Source organism: Chrysemys picta, chromosome 2, assembly GCF_011386835.1.
Source record: "Chrysemys picta bellii isolate R12L10 chromosome 2, ASM1138683v2, whole genome shotgun sequence".
Taxonomy (NCBI): Eukaryota; Metazoa; Chordata; order Testudines; family Emydidae; genus Chrysemys; species Chrysemys picta.
Window position 1 is genome coordinate 272,699,488 of NC_088792.1, and position 16,950 is coordinate 272,716,437.

At 39.0% G+C, this 16,950-nt stretch overlaps 1 protein-coding gene across 10 annotated transcripts in view; it reads right to left on the reverse strand.

Annotated features, from left to right (window-relative positions):
* Positions 1-16,950, reverse strand: part of CYRIB (CYFIP related Rac1 interactor B) — a 157,231-nt gene that overhangs the window by 63,478 nt on the left and 76,803 nt on the right. For all 10 annotated transcript variants that reach the window (XM_065586140.1, XM_065586148.1, XM_065586143.1 and 7 more), the window contains exon 2: positions 12,870-12,949. The gene's annotated coding sequence lies outside the window, so the exon portion shown is untranslated. The remainder of the gene's footprint in view (positions 1-12,869; positions 12,950-16,950) is intronic.

Consider the following 16,950-nt stretch of genomic DNA (forward strand, 5'->3'; position numbering starts at 1 on the left):
GTACACATATGCCATCATTATGTTAATCTCTAGGCTCTCAATACAAATAAAGGCAAAAGTTTTCAAATACTGTAAGAGCCTGAGAAGCTTTAAAAGACACTAAATATCATGAGACTCTTCTGAAAATAGAACATCAGAAGGTCTGGCTCCAGTGCTCAGAACATGCTTCTTTTAGGAGTCTGCACCCGTGATAAATAAATCAAAGGGTTACATCTGTGCAACATCAGAAAGCATGTAGTCTTTTGATGAAGACAGTAATATGAGCGACAATTAAAGTGAAGCTAATTCCATTTTTTCATCTTTTAATACAAATTTTACTACTTCATCTGCTATAGCATCAAAAACTCCTAATCCAGGAAAGTCTTCAGATGTTCATCAAATTGGTATTAAGACATTTTTGAACAGAATGTCCAACGACCAGAAAAACAAACCTGACTGTATGTTTGCTAGAGCTATTTATGCTAGCAATACATAATGTCATATGGCTGAAAATCCTTATATGCTAGAATTTTTTCATAAGTTGTATCTAATTTACGAAGTGTCAAGTAGGAAATGGTTGCAGGAAGTCTTCTGAATCCCAAAATGGACAACGTGAAAAAGAGTTGGTGTTCTTATTGCACAAACTCCTCACATGTCTTTAGTGTCTGATGGATGGTGCAACATTCACAAGGAGAATGTAAGCAACTTCATGGTGGTAATTCCACAATCAATGCACAACTGAGTTTCATCGCATGGCTCAATATATTGCTGACCAATTAAAAAATGTAATCAGAGAACTTGTCCATTGAAGGTAATTTCAGTTGTGACGGACAATGCAGCTAATATGAAAGCTGCCTGGCTCTGTTAATAAATCAGTATCCAGACCTTGTGTGTTATGGATGTGCTGCCCAGATAATGCAGCTTTTCACTGGTGATGTTAAAGATCTGATAACTTTCTCATCATGTGTCAAAAGTGAAAAGCATTGTCAAGATTCTCAAAAAACAAACATTTACTAGAAGCCATTTTTCATCATCACTTAGTACAGCCCTTGATTTTATCCACACTGAGTGAGCCATGTCATACTCAATAGGAAATCTCTATTAAATATCTCAAAGATGCAAGAAGGCTCTTCAATCAGCTGCTGTTGAAGAACGATGAGCTGGATGATGCCCCCAAGTATCCACACTCACATTCTTGATGACAGTAGCTTTTGGATGCGAAACTCAAAATTCATTTCACTGCTTGAACCCATAAGCTCAGTCCATTCAGAATATGGATAATGATAGTTCTTGAATGTCAAGAAACATATTTGTGAGAGTACTGAATACAATCCACTTACAAAAGCTAAAGAGAAAATGACAACAAAATAATATTACAGAAAAATCAAGTGATCACTCCAATACATAATGTTGCCTACCTTCTGGAGCACATGTTCAGGGCCAAGACCTTTCTGATGATGTATTTGATTCACACTGTGACCTCGTGGTGGCTTTTGCCAATTTAAAGGAAATAGAAACTAGCAATTCTGATGGAGGTAGCAAATTATAAAGCAAAAAGTCATAAAACAATTTGAAATGCAATCCCAGCAGTTGAATCAAAACAGTTTGCTCCTTCATCACGCTGGAAAGGGTTGTGTCCTCCATGCTCTTTAACTACAGTGGCAGAAATTCTTTTTAACACTTCAGTGTTCAACTGCATATGCAGAAAGAAACTGGTTGGTTTGGGGAACCATCCATTCAAAAACCCAAATAGACTGAAGACCTCCACTACTGGGAAACTGGTGACCATGAATCAGAATTTATGATTAGAGAAGAAAATGGCAGATGAAGATTTAACTCAGTATTCATCTGATGAAGAACAAGGAGATACTGATGACGTCAACAAAGATATAGACAAAGCAGTTGAAGCAGATAAAGAGATGATAATGAAAAACAAGATGCTTGAAGAACTGGCCCACCACTTACCTAGTATAATTATCATCAAAGAGGCTGATAAAGGAGGTGCTGTTGTCATCATGAACAGGTCTGACTACCAGAAGGAGGCTGCCAGACAACTCTCCAATACCAAATTCTACAGGCCACTTTCCTCAGATCCCACTGAGGAATACACTAAGAAACTGCACCATCTACTCAGGACACTCCCTACACTAACACAGGAACAAATCAACATACCCTTAGAGCCTCGACCGGGGTTATTCGATCTACTACTCAAGATCCACAAACCTGGAAATCCTGGACGCCCCATCATCTCGGACATTGGCACTCTCACTGAAGGACTGTCTGGATATGTGGACTCCCTACTCAGATCCTACGCCACCAGCACTCCCAGCTATCTCTGTGACACCACTGATTTCCTGAGAAAACTACAATGCATTGGTGACCTCCCAGAAAACACCATCCTAGCCACCATGGATGTAGAGGCTCTCTACACAAACATCCCACACACAGATGGAATACAATGATCCCTCACTTTCACAGACCTTGGGAGGCAGGCCAGTCCTCGTCCACAGACAACCTGCCAGCCTTAAACATATTCTCACCAGCAACCACGCACCGCACCATAACAAACTCTAACTCAGGAACCAACCCATGCAACAAACCTCGATGCCAACTCTGCCCACATATCTACACCAGCAACACCATCACAGGACCTAACCAGATCAGCTACAACATCACCGGCTCATTCACCTGCACGTCCACCAATGTTATATATGCCATCATGTGCCAGCAATGCCCTTCTGCTATGTACATTGGCCAAACTGGACAGTCACTACGCAAGAGGATAAATGGACACAAGTCAGATATCAGGAATGGCAATATACAAAAACCTGTAGAAGAACACTTCAACCTCCCTGGCCACACAATAGCAGATGTAAAGGTAGCCATCTTACAGCAAAAAAACTTCAGGACCAGACTCCAAAGCGAAACTGCTGAGCTCCAGTTCATTTGCAAATTTGACACCATCAGATCAGGATTAAACAAAGACTGTGAATGGCTATCCAACTACAGAAGCAGTTTCTCCTCCCTTGGTGTTCACATCTCAACTGCTAGCAGAGCACCTCACCCTCCCTGATTGAACTAACCTCGTTATCTCCATACTGATTTATACCTGTCTCTGGAAATTTCCATTACTTGCGTCTGATGAAGTGGGCATTCACCCACGAAAGCTTATGCTCCAATACTTCTGTTAGTCAAAGGTGCCACAGGACCCTCTGTTGCTTTTTACAGATTCAGACTAACACGGCTACCCCTCTGTTACTAGAATAATATGTACATTTAAAAAATGCCTGGTTTCTTTTATAGTTCCTATGTTTGTTTTATTTCTGTTTAATTTTTCTTTTGTAATTCTTCAGTCTTTACTAACATTCACATTTAAATGCTAACCTAACATTTTGTAATTGGGCATAAGTTTCTAAGGCCAAGCCTACTAGAGACCCTGAACTCCTACTCTTTTTTGTTACTGTTCTAATAAACTAATGGTTTAAAATATTTGACCATTTTTGACCAGTCAATCGACCAATTATTTTTGGACCAGTCAAATGCCCAACACTCAGCAGGGAGATTATGATAACCTTCCCTTTCCTATCATTCTTCCTTCTTATTGATGTGTTTCTTGCAGTCTGACTTCCCATTCAGACCAAAGAATGAACTAGAATGTTAGTCAGCTTCTACAGCACTTCAATGGAGTTGTCACAGCAGTTGACAAAGGATTCTAGGGAGCGCATATGGCTATTAGGAGGAGGAAGCAGTGAACCATTTGGGGTACACCACCCTCCTTTAACAAAAGAAAACTGTTCCTCAAACAACCTATGGTTTCACCAAAATCAGGAGACTTAATATAAATGACAAATCTGTAAACATAAGAACTCTCTGAGCATCAGACATTGTATCACTGTAAATAGTAAAAGCTTACAAACCTCAGCTGAGGAAACATGGATTGTGCCCAGTGTTTTGGGGGTCATTAATGTTATACTGGGAACTGCTCCTGCCAATCAAGTCAAAGCAATTCCTGTATCTGATCATACATTTAGTTAATTAATTTATGACATGGCTGAAGATGTTCAGGAACGGTTTAGGAGAGTACAGGAGAACCAGTAATTTTCAATATAGATGAAACTACAAATGTGTCTTTTGCCCAACTTTTAACATTAGCCAAACATTAGCTCAGTCTGAATGGGAAGTATCCATACATTAGGACTTCTCATTTTAAAGTCCACTGATAAGAAGATGTGCTAAAGGATAAAAAGAAAATATTTACAGCTTTCCAACAATCAGTTCTTGCAACTGGGTTGGACTGGCATCAGTGTTTTACTATTTGATGGTGTCCAAGCTATGCCAGGAAAACAGCTACCTGACTAGAATCCAACTTACTGCACTGCAAGCCAATAGGACATGTTCAATTCAGCAGGAAGCTTCAGAGATAAAGAAGATTCCAGTGAAATTGAAAGAGATACCTGATAAGCTACTAAAGTTGTGAATTGAAGTAAAAGCATCAAGGCATGCCTCTTCGCTATTTTGTGTGCATTCAGCAGCCCCTCTACTACATCAAAGCTTGCTGGCTTTGAAATGGAAATGTTTTGTAATCCCTTGTTTAAGCTCAGATATCATGCAAAGACTTTCCTTGATGAATACGTCACTGATCAGCATTGGCTTGCATTGAATGTTTCTCTCCAGAGATGTGAGATGATGTGTGTTTTCTCAACTTGGGTAACATGGCCACCCTGACCTTTCCACATTGGTAAATGGGAGCAGCCTTGTCTAGAGGGATAAGGAGGACTCAGAGTAGTCCCTATACAGAAAATGGGGTCCCAATATAGAAAAGGTTGAGGAGCACTGTGTTAGTGATTTGCAGAAAAAGAGCTTCCTTTAATTTTAGTTCATGTCCCCTAGTTTTGAGATTAGAAAGTTAATACATTTACCTATATAAACCCTTTGGCATGTTAAAAAAGTAAGATTTGATATGAAGAGTTCAATAGCTGAATAACTATGGTTATTAGCACACACAATTACCCTGTGTATCTGCATAAACTATGAGTCTAGGAGCAGAACTGTGCATGTCACATGTTTAAAGTCAGGCCCCTAGAGGATAAAGGAACCATAAACCTGCATAGGGCTTATTATGAAAAAGCAACAGCACTTCCATAGTTAAAATATTAACTAATCCTATTAGAGTCCTTTTAGCTACCCACCACCCAATAACTTTGGCTTGAAAATTGCCATACTTACTCTGAAGCCAAAAAAGCTATCAGATTTGCTACAAAATTGGAAGGAGACTCAGACATTTGTTGCAATACAGAAAAGTACAACGTTGTTATGAACTGGGTGAAACCTTATAGGTTGGGTTAAAACCCCATTGAAGTCGATAACTGAATGGTGGGTTCACATCTAATGTAACTGTAAACATAAGGCCCCCCCCCACAAAAAGTGTGCATGAATCCACCCAGGAGCTTTTGGGCTGAGTATTGTTTTGATTAAGTGTACATGGGAGTAAAGCTAGGGAGCATGCTTTTGGGTCTGGTGTTGACTAAGGAAGCTTGGAGGGCTGGAAGCTAAGAAACTGCTCCTTTTGATCTTAGTTCCTTCTGTGTTCAGAGACACAGGACTTTGTACATTCCTTGTAAATAAATAAGACTGCATCAAGGAAACACCAGACTCCAATTTCTACCACCACCTGGAACATCTCCAAGCCTCTGAACTTTGATTAACTGCTCAGTCAAAAGGAGCAACAGTATCAAAATTACTTCTTAAAAACACAAAAAGCTATAAAAATGCTAAGAATGGAGTAATTAGAAGTTCAACAGAAAAAAGTGACCAAGAGCTCTAGAGAAGAGAGAGATTCTGGAATATAGTACTACAGGAAGTCTCAGGTTAAAAGTCTGCAGAAGGACTGAAAGATAAATCTTCTATGCATCTGATGGCAAGATAAATTGTTTGCATTATGATATACTATTTCCAGGAGCATGTACACCACACATACTAGTAGGAAAGTACACCTGGAACTAGGGATGTAAATAACGTGTAAAAGCAGTAACCATGTAACCGATTAAAATTCTATCGGTTAAACATTTAACTGGGGAACTGGGGGGTAGGGTGCTGCAGCACCCCCATGTTTTACATGGGGCCCCACTGCTAGCCCTGTGCCTGGGAATCCCTCTTGGCACGCCCGGCAGCCAGGCGTGCCAGCAGAGTCCCGGGTGCAGTGGCAGCTGGGACCCCAGCTGCACGGCTGCTGCCAGGGTGCAGGGCCAGCCTCTGGGGTGCTAGGTGGGGGAAGGCCAGCCTCTGGGGTGCCGGGCAGTGCCAGCAGCCAGGACCCCAGGCGGAGTTTAATTGTTAGCAGAAAAATACCAAGTGCTAATTATGCCCAGCTCTAGATGAACATATCCAAATTTATACAGTTAAACTAAATGGAGTCAGTTCCAAATATGAAAATAGCTGCTTACGGTATAACCCAAACTATGACTTATAGTTAAATACCTTATTTAACTCTACTCCTATGTGCTATTCCCAAAAACACACCTTTATTAGAAAAACAGTAACTGAGTATTATTCATTCTTAAGGCTCCTCAAAGTGCTACCAAAAAACCCCAGACATAGCACAGTGAAGTGCAGCAAAGTATGGGATATATGTTGGCAACCATAAACATGGCACTGCACAATAGCGGAGAAGGAAAATTATGGCCAAGGACACAAGACAACGATGTACTCTTATGAGCAGTGTCATGGAACCCTGAATGCACAAATAGGAGCTCTGTATTATTTCCATCCCAAATATGCTCAAATGGTAAATTACATGGTACTCAGCCTACTGTGAAAAGATGAATAGTTTAAATTCACTGCATTGAAATATAATTATGTGCTTCCAAGGAGACTATTCCAGATCTGAAGCTTAGATCACTAGGATATCTCCTGTAGCAGTACATATGCTACTTTGCTTTTAAAGAACACTTACTTTTAGACACTACATGGGTGTGGTGTTTTTTCAAATATTAAAGGATTTTATTACAACAATTTAGAACAAAAAGGAGCTCTTATTCTTTGGAATTTAAAGGAGAATAAACTACAAAAAAACAAACTAAAAAAAACTAAAAATACTTCAGTTGAATCTAATTTGAACATTTGCGGTTTAAAATGATCCAGTGTTTAAACATTTATCAACAGTGGAGCAGTCTGAATGAAAAATTAGGGCAAAAACCTCAAGGGTCTTACTGTTTCTCCTTGCTTCAAGAATTGTCTCTCCCCAGTGCCTTCTATGACCTGACTTATTATGGGGAGGGGGGATGAGGAAGAATCAGGTTCAGGGGGATGATCCATGTGGTTGAATCTCCTCATTAGCCAGCTCAGCCTCTTCTCTGCCCAACCTAGCTGCTCTAGGCAGACAGGTATGAAAAGGGGCAGGGACGGGGTGATGGTGGTGGATTGGATAGGAAGCTAGATGAGCCAGCCAACAGTCCTAGCTGAAGGGCTTTCACCTGGCCATAAAGACAGGAGCAAAGCCACTGAAGGAAACAGCAAGGTGGAGTTAGGATTCAAGAGTTGAAAGCCAGGAAGATATTTTTCTGTCCACCTGCAAGCACAGGATCATGACCCACAGGTTGGCAAACTCTGCTTTAAGCACACTACACCAGACAGACTAACCACCAAGAAAACATCTGACATCATAGCATACTACTGAGCATGTGGTTAAGCTCAACTGCAGGAGTGCGTCAACAGGACATCATACTTATGTCTCACATAACTTGCAATTGAACACATGGAGAGTAGCTGCATTGCCTGGGAACTAACAGCATATGAAGATTTTACTTCGTTTTTTTTCTAACTCATTCTAAGTAGGAACTGTTTAATTTTCACTGTTTAAATTTTAAAGAGGCGTCCCTACTTATATTTGAATATTACGACTCTAAGCAAAGGTTTGAATTTTCAAACATTTGGTATAACACTATTCAAACATAATTCCTTCTAGTTTAAAGACTGCTAAAAATGTGCTCCCACACTAAGAAACCAGAAGACAAAGTCTGCCCAAAATTAATTTTTAACACTGAGATAGACAAAAAATTTACGAGTGGAAATAACGACAGAACTGCAGCAGGACTGTGGGGCTAAAGTATGCAGTGAATTAGTATGGAATATGAGCCATATTCACCTCTAAGAGCAGTCACAATTGAAAGTTAAGTCACTTATTTGTGTAAATATCAAAAATTCATCTTCCATCCCAGGACCTCTGAATACTTGTCAAATCCTTGGATAAATTCTGCTCCTCTTATTACATAATCAATCCAGTGACTTCACATATACTATTAAGGGGATGAATATTTGGCTTAAAAATTGCCTCACTACCCTAAGGAATAGGTAAGTATTATTGTACACATTTGACACATGGGAAAATTGAACCAAAAATGGAGGATTTCCGAATGTATACAGTGAGTCAATGACAGTGCCAGGAATACAACACAGAGTTCACCACTTTAGCTATTAAACCAAAGTCTCAGACTCAAATCCATTATATTAATTTAGCACATTTATACATCAAGTAAAAATGCTAGAGAATGCAATAGCAGGGCTGCTGCAGGTGACGACTGGGGTACATTGATGCAGCTGTGTGTTGACTACATCTGGTGTTCAGGGCTATTAATCCCTCACTTTTAGAGGCACTACTTTCATTCAAGGTTTTAAATATACCCACTATGACAGTATCAATAGCACAAGTCACATCATTAAACCAGTACAGTTGTGACTAAGGATATTGTTTGTACATTCAGTGCCTACAAATATACCATTGTTGTTTGACATATTAGATGAACACCAGATACATTTATTATGTAGTTTACAATATTAACTGATTTACAGAAGTACTACATTTTATTATAGAAAATAAGAACAGCACATAAATATGCCTAAATCTTTTGGGGTTTTCCCGGTGCTCAGCTCAGATACCCGCATTTCTATAAAATGTGTGTGTGCTGGAAAGACGTTCAAAATTATTACAATGCAAATGAGCAGGCAAGTGTTTTATGGTAAATCTTTTCTAAAAATAATCCATGCCTTTAAAATTTACAAGAAAATTGCTTCCTATCATCCAGCTGCTATGAAGCATTTTGATTTAAATTCAACCAATACTACAAGAACCATACAAACAAATCAACTCCACAAGCTGTCTACATAAAATAAAGTATTTTTTATGCTTCATTGTATTAGTGTCCTAAAATTTGTATTGGTGTCCTAAAATACTATCAGAGAGGATTATTTCTAACTTGTCATGCTAATATAAGACAAAGTTCAAGTGGTTTCACTACCCTGGGAAATAAATATAACATGGGATTTTCCACATATTTCTAGTATGCAATACTATCATTCTGTAGCTTGCTGGCATGACTTTCAGTGAAAAATTATTGTGTGTGGTACTTTGCAACAGAATTTGAAATTCTACAATTAGTATAGCTTACTACATTTTCCATCTTGCACAAAAATTGAGGGATCTGTGCAATTCAGATTTCCTTGATGATAAAATACGTGCTCTAATAAACAATTTTTAAATATTGTTCATCTCTTATTTAGAATCTATTTCCTGATTTACTAAAAGGAAATATTTAATGTTATGGTGTAACAATAAAAGAGAGCCTCATGTTATACTTCTGGCAACACAAATGGATTCTTCTTTTAGTTCCCCACCAATTAAGCCAGAGAATTGTCTCACAAAGTTATCAGTCTAACTATACCTCTACCCCAGTATAATGCTGTCCTCGGGAGCCAAAAAAATCTTACTGTGTTATAGGTAAAACCGCGTTATATCGAACTTGCTTTGATCCACCGGAGTGCGCAGCCCGGCCCCGCTGGAGCGCTGCTTTACCGCATTATATCTGAATTCGTGTTATATCAGGTCGCGTTATATCGGGGTAGAGGTGTATATGGAAACTCGTTATCATATGCAAGATTGTGAGTATTGGACAACACTCACAACATCCGTTCTGAATGAGCTATTTTGCTACTTTTTTTTTCTTGTTTTAATTGTTTTGGGGAGAAAGGGAAAGAAGGAAGGAAAGGGAGGAAATAAAGGCTTGTGCTAGACTGAATGCAAGTTAGAAAGTGACCTACAACAATTTTTCACAGCTAAATAAGAAGGGGTTTGTGCTGAATACTTCAATTGTTTTGGAAAAAAGGACATTTCACACACAATTTAAAAATTTCAAAGGAAAATGGTACACTTTAAAAAAGTTTGTTTAAAGAGTCAGCACACAAGTTGTAAATGTGTTAATCCTTGATTATTATGCTACCAATGCTAGGACACAAGCTGCATAACATGTTTAGAGCAGTTTGTACAATGCACCATAATAGATCAGCACATATACTCATCATTACAAATGCACGAAACTTCAACTATTTCTGGTAAACTGGCTACATAAAAACAAATCTTTAACAACTTCTAAAACGTGGGCAAGTCACAGGGTTGCAGGTGATGAAATAAAGCGATTTATAAAATGATTACAAGAAAGAATGACCATTCCTGGATTTATGCCCTCTGAAGTAGGAGACATAATTACAGAGATCACAAGTATTCAAAGAGGAGGGAGCATCTTTTCCCCCAATTAATGTCCATAAAATTCAACCTTCTATATTCTACATAAGTATCAGCTACTACATCAAGTAAACAAGGAACAAACATATTTAAGATTCATGTATAATTTTGCAGAAAATTAATCTTAAGCAGTGGTTCCCAAACTGGGGTTTGTGAACCTCTGGGGGTTTTTGAAATGTTATGGGGGTTCTCGGGAAAAAATTCCCTAATGACGGACAGAGCTGTCCCTAGGGACTCCGGGCAGCATGGGGCCAGCAGCCCAGAGCCCCTGGACTCCCAAGAGCTAAGCAGATCAAAGCAAGCATATCTATCACACTGATGAGATTTAAACTTCAGGACTCCTTATAAAAAATGGAAAGGGAGGTGGATATTTTTTGCTATTTTTAAAATTAAATAGGCAGCTAGTCTTGTTTTTAAAATTATTATGAAGAACAAGTTTAAGCTTTGTTGTAACATGCGTTGTTTGCGTCGACTGTTCAAGACCTGAATGCTTGTGTAGGAGGACCTCTGAGTTGGCTTCTTAAATATCTTCATGCTGTTTCACATCGGATACTCCTTAATGAAACATAGGAGCCTTCTCTAATAACAGGCTTATTCAAAGTGATACAAGCTATGAAGGTGAAATGTTGGAAGAGTGTGGCCGTTTTCAAAAAGTAATAAAAATACTGTAATGATAAATAATAATTACCAACAACTAGTGTGTAATAAGCATGTTATAAAAACAAATTTTATATTTCCAAGATCACGGCTTTTATAATTTATACTCAAGTAAAGGAGAAAATCCCTGGAAATATTCATTTTTAGGAGTGGGTTCGTGAGACAAGACATTTTAGTGAAAGGGGTTCACAGGTTGTTAGAGTTTGGGAACCACTGATCTTCCTCTCCATCCCACCTATAGTAAAAGTTACCCAACCACTTCCCATTATAAAACTCTTTTCAGTTGCTTATAATTTTGCCAACCAAAATCTTTGAGCAGAAATTTTCCATGCCAAGTGTCTGCCCCAGGCTGATTTATTTAAGTTTCAGCTAAAATGGTTCATCCATCTGTCAGAATGAGTTCAGGGAAAAAAGTTGTTTTGCCCTCTCTTTCATCCTGGAGATCTTTGCAGTACAGTGTCACCATTCATTCCTGTCCATGGCTTGCTCCTCCAATAAATCCAGACTGGTCACCTTCCTGCACATGATGTCCCACCATGTAGTTGGTGGTCGACCTCTAATTCTTATAAGTGTTCCAGTGAGACGCTTTAGAGCTTCTACGCTAGGCCAGGCGCCTTTCTCTCTGTTTCTCCTCCACCCTAATCCTAGGCCCAGTTGTCCACTCTCCCTCTGGATTAAAAGACTCCCACAATCAGCTAGTTTACTTTGTCCCGTAGCTCAAGCAGTAGCAATCTGTGCTGACATGCTGAAGGTTCAGGATTCAAACTCCGGTGCTGGATCACAGTGAGGGGCTGTTACAGTTGTATATATAAGAGAATTTGTTTTTACCATTTTTTCTTTAAAAAGCCTCAGGAAGTTGCATATAACACACTACATTTAAAGACTGTTATTTAGGTTGCAAAGACAAGACACTGAAAAGTTAGGAAATGTCAGCTTTACAGTTGCTTGTGCAATCATAATTCTGCCCCCTCATGCCTATGCATTATCATATACTCTTTAATTACATGATCACATACTATTTTTGCCACAGTGGCTCATTCAGTACACAGGGTGGAGACACAAACAAACAGAAAATACATTTGCCTGTGCAACCTTATTTCTAACTTACGAGTGTTTGACTAAATAACTTTTTTTAATGCAGTTTTTTGTATGTGATTTATATCTACACTACAGGAAGGGTAATATTTTGCCACATACCAGTAGACATGTGAGGTTTGAGGCCAAATATCAGAACAATAGAATACCTAAAAAAAACTGAACTGTTTATCTTCTTAAATATAGCTATTTTATTCTCCACCTCTGAAAATGCATTACAGATTTGATATTCCAGCATTAGTTTTATGTTACTACTTCAACTATGCAATCTTTGTGCAATGCGTTTTGTATAACAGATGTTCAGAGAGATGCAAGATGTCAGGGGTCTAGGGAATGTAAAAATTAATCTTATCAGGCAGACTCTAAAAACAATAAAGGAATAGTTACTATTATTTAGAAAACCCACCACCACCTAATAGTTCCCAATATAAAGGGTTGAGTGTCAGTGGATAACACATTGATCTTTAAATTTAATTTGGATTCAATGAAGTGTAAAATGCTATTCTTTCACTAAAAGGAAGATAATTAACAGTGTACAAGCAAGGACACCTGAATAAATATTTACCAGTTGATGAGATCTTCTTGAGGTCTTAATGGAAAATTCCAACTCCTTATGGAGTTGATGTAGCAGCTTGTCTTCAGAACCTGAAGAGAGAAACAAAATTAAAAATAAATGGCACATGGTCTAATTCAATAAAAATACCACAATTAATTTTTATAAACTGTAATGTACAGTAACAAAATTAAATTAATTACAGGTTGTCAACTATTTTCATGTCAAGGAACCAATATAATTATTCCATCTTAAAAATAAAACACAGACGACATGCAAAGAGGGATAGTGAGGTATGGAGGAACCTTGTTCCTGCCCTAAGCAACGTCTAACAGCAAGGGAAGAATTTGGACTCAGAAGAAATGCAAATAAGAATCATGATATTTTAAAGTTGTTCATGGAAGTGGAGCAACATCGTGAAATCCTTATCCTACAAATACACATAACTTGAGTGTGACGCAAGACCACAGTTCCAGCTATCTTCAGTTGCCTCAGGAATAAAACTATAGGACAAAAACATTGAGGAGGCCTATGTTATTTCAAGTTGGATTGGTAGTAAAATTGTACAGTACTGAGAACCATTTAAGTGATATCAGAAAACTGATTTTGAAATACCAGCTACAAGTTATACACCTGTGAGATGACTATCAGTTTCAGTGAACTGACAACTTCTTTTTACAATAATTACTCCATTTGTAAGTCAGAAAACTACTGTATCTTGTAAATGATCTTGCTCAAGAGATTTCAATTGCCAGTACACTAGACTATTGCAGTAGCTACAGGTAAACTCACAAGTCTCTGACTCATGATTTAGCACAGGATGTTTGATAATGGGAACTCTCCCTCACCAAAATAAAAAGACAGGTTTCAGGGTAGCAGCCGTGTTAGTCGGTATCCTCAAAAAGAACAGGAGTACTTGTGGCACCTTAGAGACTAACAAATTTATTAGAGCATAAGCTTTCGTGGGCTACAACCTATGCATCCGAAGAAGTGGGTTGTAGCCCACGAAAGCTTATGCTCTAATAAATTTGTTAGTCTCTAAGGTGCCACAAGTACTCCTGTTCTTTTCAAAATAAAAAGAATCAAAAAATTCAAGAAAAGAATTTTTACTAATTAGTTCCATGAGTCACCACAGGCAGCTGGTGAACCACTACAGTACCAGCAGCATGAAACAATCTGTGGCATTAAATCTGAGCATTACCCAGTGAAGTTACTATCAGTACAAGACAGCTGACAGTTTAACAAACACCATCACACAATAAAGTGTAGTACTCCTGGTTATCAAATCTCATTTACAACGTAGTATATCTTTCCATTAAACAGATTTTTTTCTATGTGCTATTTTACTGATAAGGCTGATTTTACAGCAGTAAGAATGACAAATACATTAACACATACGTTTTTATATTGACTTTTTCTTCATGAAGACACTCTCAAAATTACTCTAATACTCCCCTCTTTGAAACACTGAAGTTTCAAGTTTATATTCGGATTATACAGGCCTTAAGTTTCTAATTTGGTTTTATATAGGGACTCTTTATACAGGCCTCTTGAAAGCACTCAAAATAATGACAAATACACACACACACACTTTTTGGCATAGCAATTAGATAATGGACAATGGATTGGCAACAGATTTATCTCTCACTCTTGCAGATTTACTAGGCCTTTTCACCTTTGTTATGATCTTAAGAGTCTAAAAAAAATATCCTGGACATTTAGTTTAGTCATGCATAGCAGACACCTCAGGGCAACTGAAATAGTTAAAGAAACACAATTAAAAGAGAAAGTTCATAGTTTCAGGCACAACATCTAACCTCAGAATCACCCTGCCATTTGCTGGAGTTTAAAAAAAAAAAAAAAAATCAAATCACATTTTCCTATTTTTTAAAATCTGCCCCCCCTCGTTGTTGTATTCAGCCAGTGAAATAAAATGTTATGCTTTTATGCCCCTGTAGTAAAGTCAATTATGTGCCACAATGAAGAATTCTTTGTGCTAACATCAGAAAAATGCATTTTAAAAAGCAGAAGTTAAACAAGTCCGAATATTCTATTATGTGACCAAGTTCAGCTTGACTCATTAATCCAAGTTATCATCAACATGCTTTTGGTTCATTGTGTAGGCATAAAACTACGTTCAATATTACATTGTATGAGATCAGCTACATGACAAATGTTTTCTACATTAGTAAACCTGGACAACCTGTAACAACAAGTACTCAACACAGAACAAAAACATTTTGTTTTACATGTAAACTAAGATTTATTACATACTCCTGAGGGAATTCTGCGCCACTGCGCAAGCACAGAATTAATGTCCCCTGCAGATTTTACACTTTCCCCACAGAAAAATTGATTCCTGCATCTATCAGTGGTGAAAGAACAGGTTAAAAACTATTCAGAAAAACTGGATATGAGTCCCTGGGTCCGGATCTAATGCATCCGAAGGTGTTGAGGGAGTTGGCTGATATGATTGCAGAGGCATTGGCCATTATCTTTGAAAACTCGTGGCGATTGGGGAGGTCCCGGAAAAAGACAAATCTAAATATAAATCTTTAAAAAAGGGAAGAAGGAGAATCTGGGGAACCACTGACCGGTCAGCCTCACCTCAGTCCCTGGAAAAATCATGGAGCAGGTCCTCAAGGAATCCATTTTGAAGCACTTGGAGGAGAGGAAGGTGATCAGGAACAGTCAACATGGATTTACCAAGAACAAGTCATGCCTGACCAACCTGATTGCCTTGTACGATGAGATAATTGGCTCTGTGGATATGGGGAAAGCGGTGGATGTGATATATCTTGACTTTAGCAAAGCTTCTGATGCGGTCTCCCACAGTATTCTTGCCAGCAAGTTAAAAAAAGTATGGATTGGATGAATGGACTATAAGGTGATAGAAAGCTGGTTAGATCGTCAGGCTCACTGGGTAGTGATCAATGGCTCAATATCTAATTGGCAGCCGGTATCAAGCGGAGTGCCCCAGTGGTCTGTCCTGGGGTCGGTTTTCTTCAACATCTTTATTAATAATCTGGATGATGGGATGGATTTCACCCTCAGCAAGTTCACGGATGACACTAAGCTGGGGGGAGAGGTAGATACGCTGGAGGGTACAGAGTGACCTAGACAAATTGGAGGATTGGGCCAAAAGAAATCAGATGAGGTTCAACAAGGACAAGTGCACAGTCCTGCACATAGGATGGAAGAATCCCATGCATTGCTACAGGCTGGGAACCGACTGGCTAAGTGGCAGTTCTACAGAAAAGGACCTGGGGATTACAGTGAACGAGAAGCTGGATACAAGTCAACAGTGTGCCCTTGCTACCAAGAAGGCTAACGGTATATTGGGCTGCATTAGTAGGAGCATTGCCAGCAGATCAAGGGAAGTGATTATTCCCCTCTATTCGGTACTGGTGAGGCCATATCTGGAGCATTGCGCCCAGTTTTGGGCCCCCCGCTACAGAAAGGATGTGGACAAATTGGAGAGAGTCCAGCAGAGGAAAACGGAAATGATTAGGGGGCTGGGGCACATGGCTTACGAGGAGAGGCTGAGGGAACTGAGCTTAGTCTGCAAAAGAGAAGAGTGAGGGGTATTTGATATCAGCCTTCAACTACCCGAAAGGGGGCTCCAAAGAGGATGGAGCTAGGCTGTTCCCAGTGGTGGCAGATGACAGAATAAGGAGCAATGGTCTCAGGTTGCAGCGGGGGAGGTTTAGGTTGGATATTAGGAAAAACTATTTCACTAGAAGGGTGGTGAAGCACTGAAATGGGTTACCTAGGGAGATGGTGGAATTTCCATCCTTAAAAACTTCTAAGGCCCAGCTTGACAAAGCCCTGGCTGCGATGATTTAGTTGGGGTTGGTCCTGGGGTTGGACTAGATGACCTCCTGAGGTCTCTTCCAATGCTAATCTTCTATGATTCATGACAGACTAAGCCTGCTTGCCCAACACCTGGATTGGGGAAGGGTGGGGGTGCATGTGGAGCCATATAGATGTGCTAATATATTAGTAAGGATTCTATTGTCAAAAACAATTTCCTGAATCTTTTTTGTTATATGTTACAGACATAGTTGCTGACAGGTATTTTGAAATAAATTAC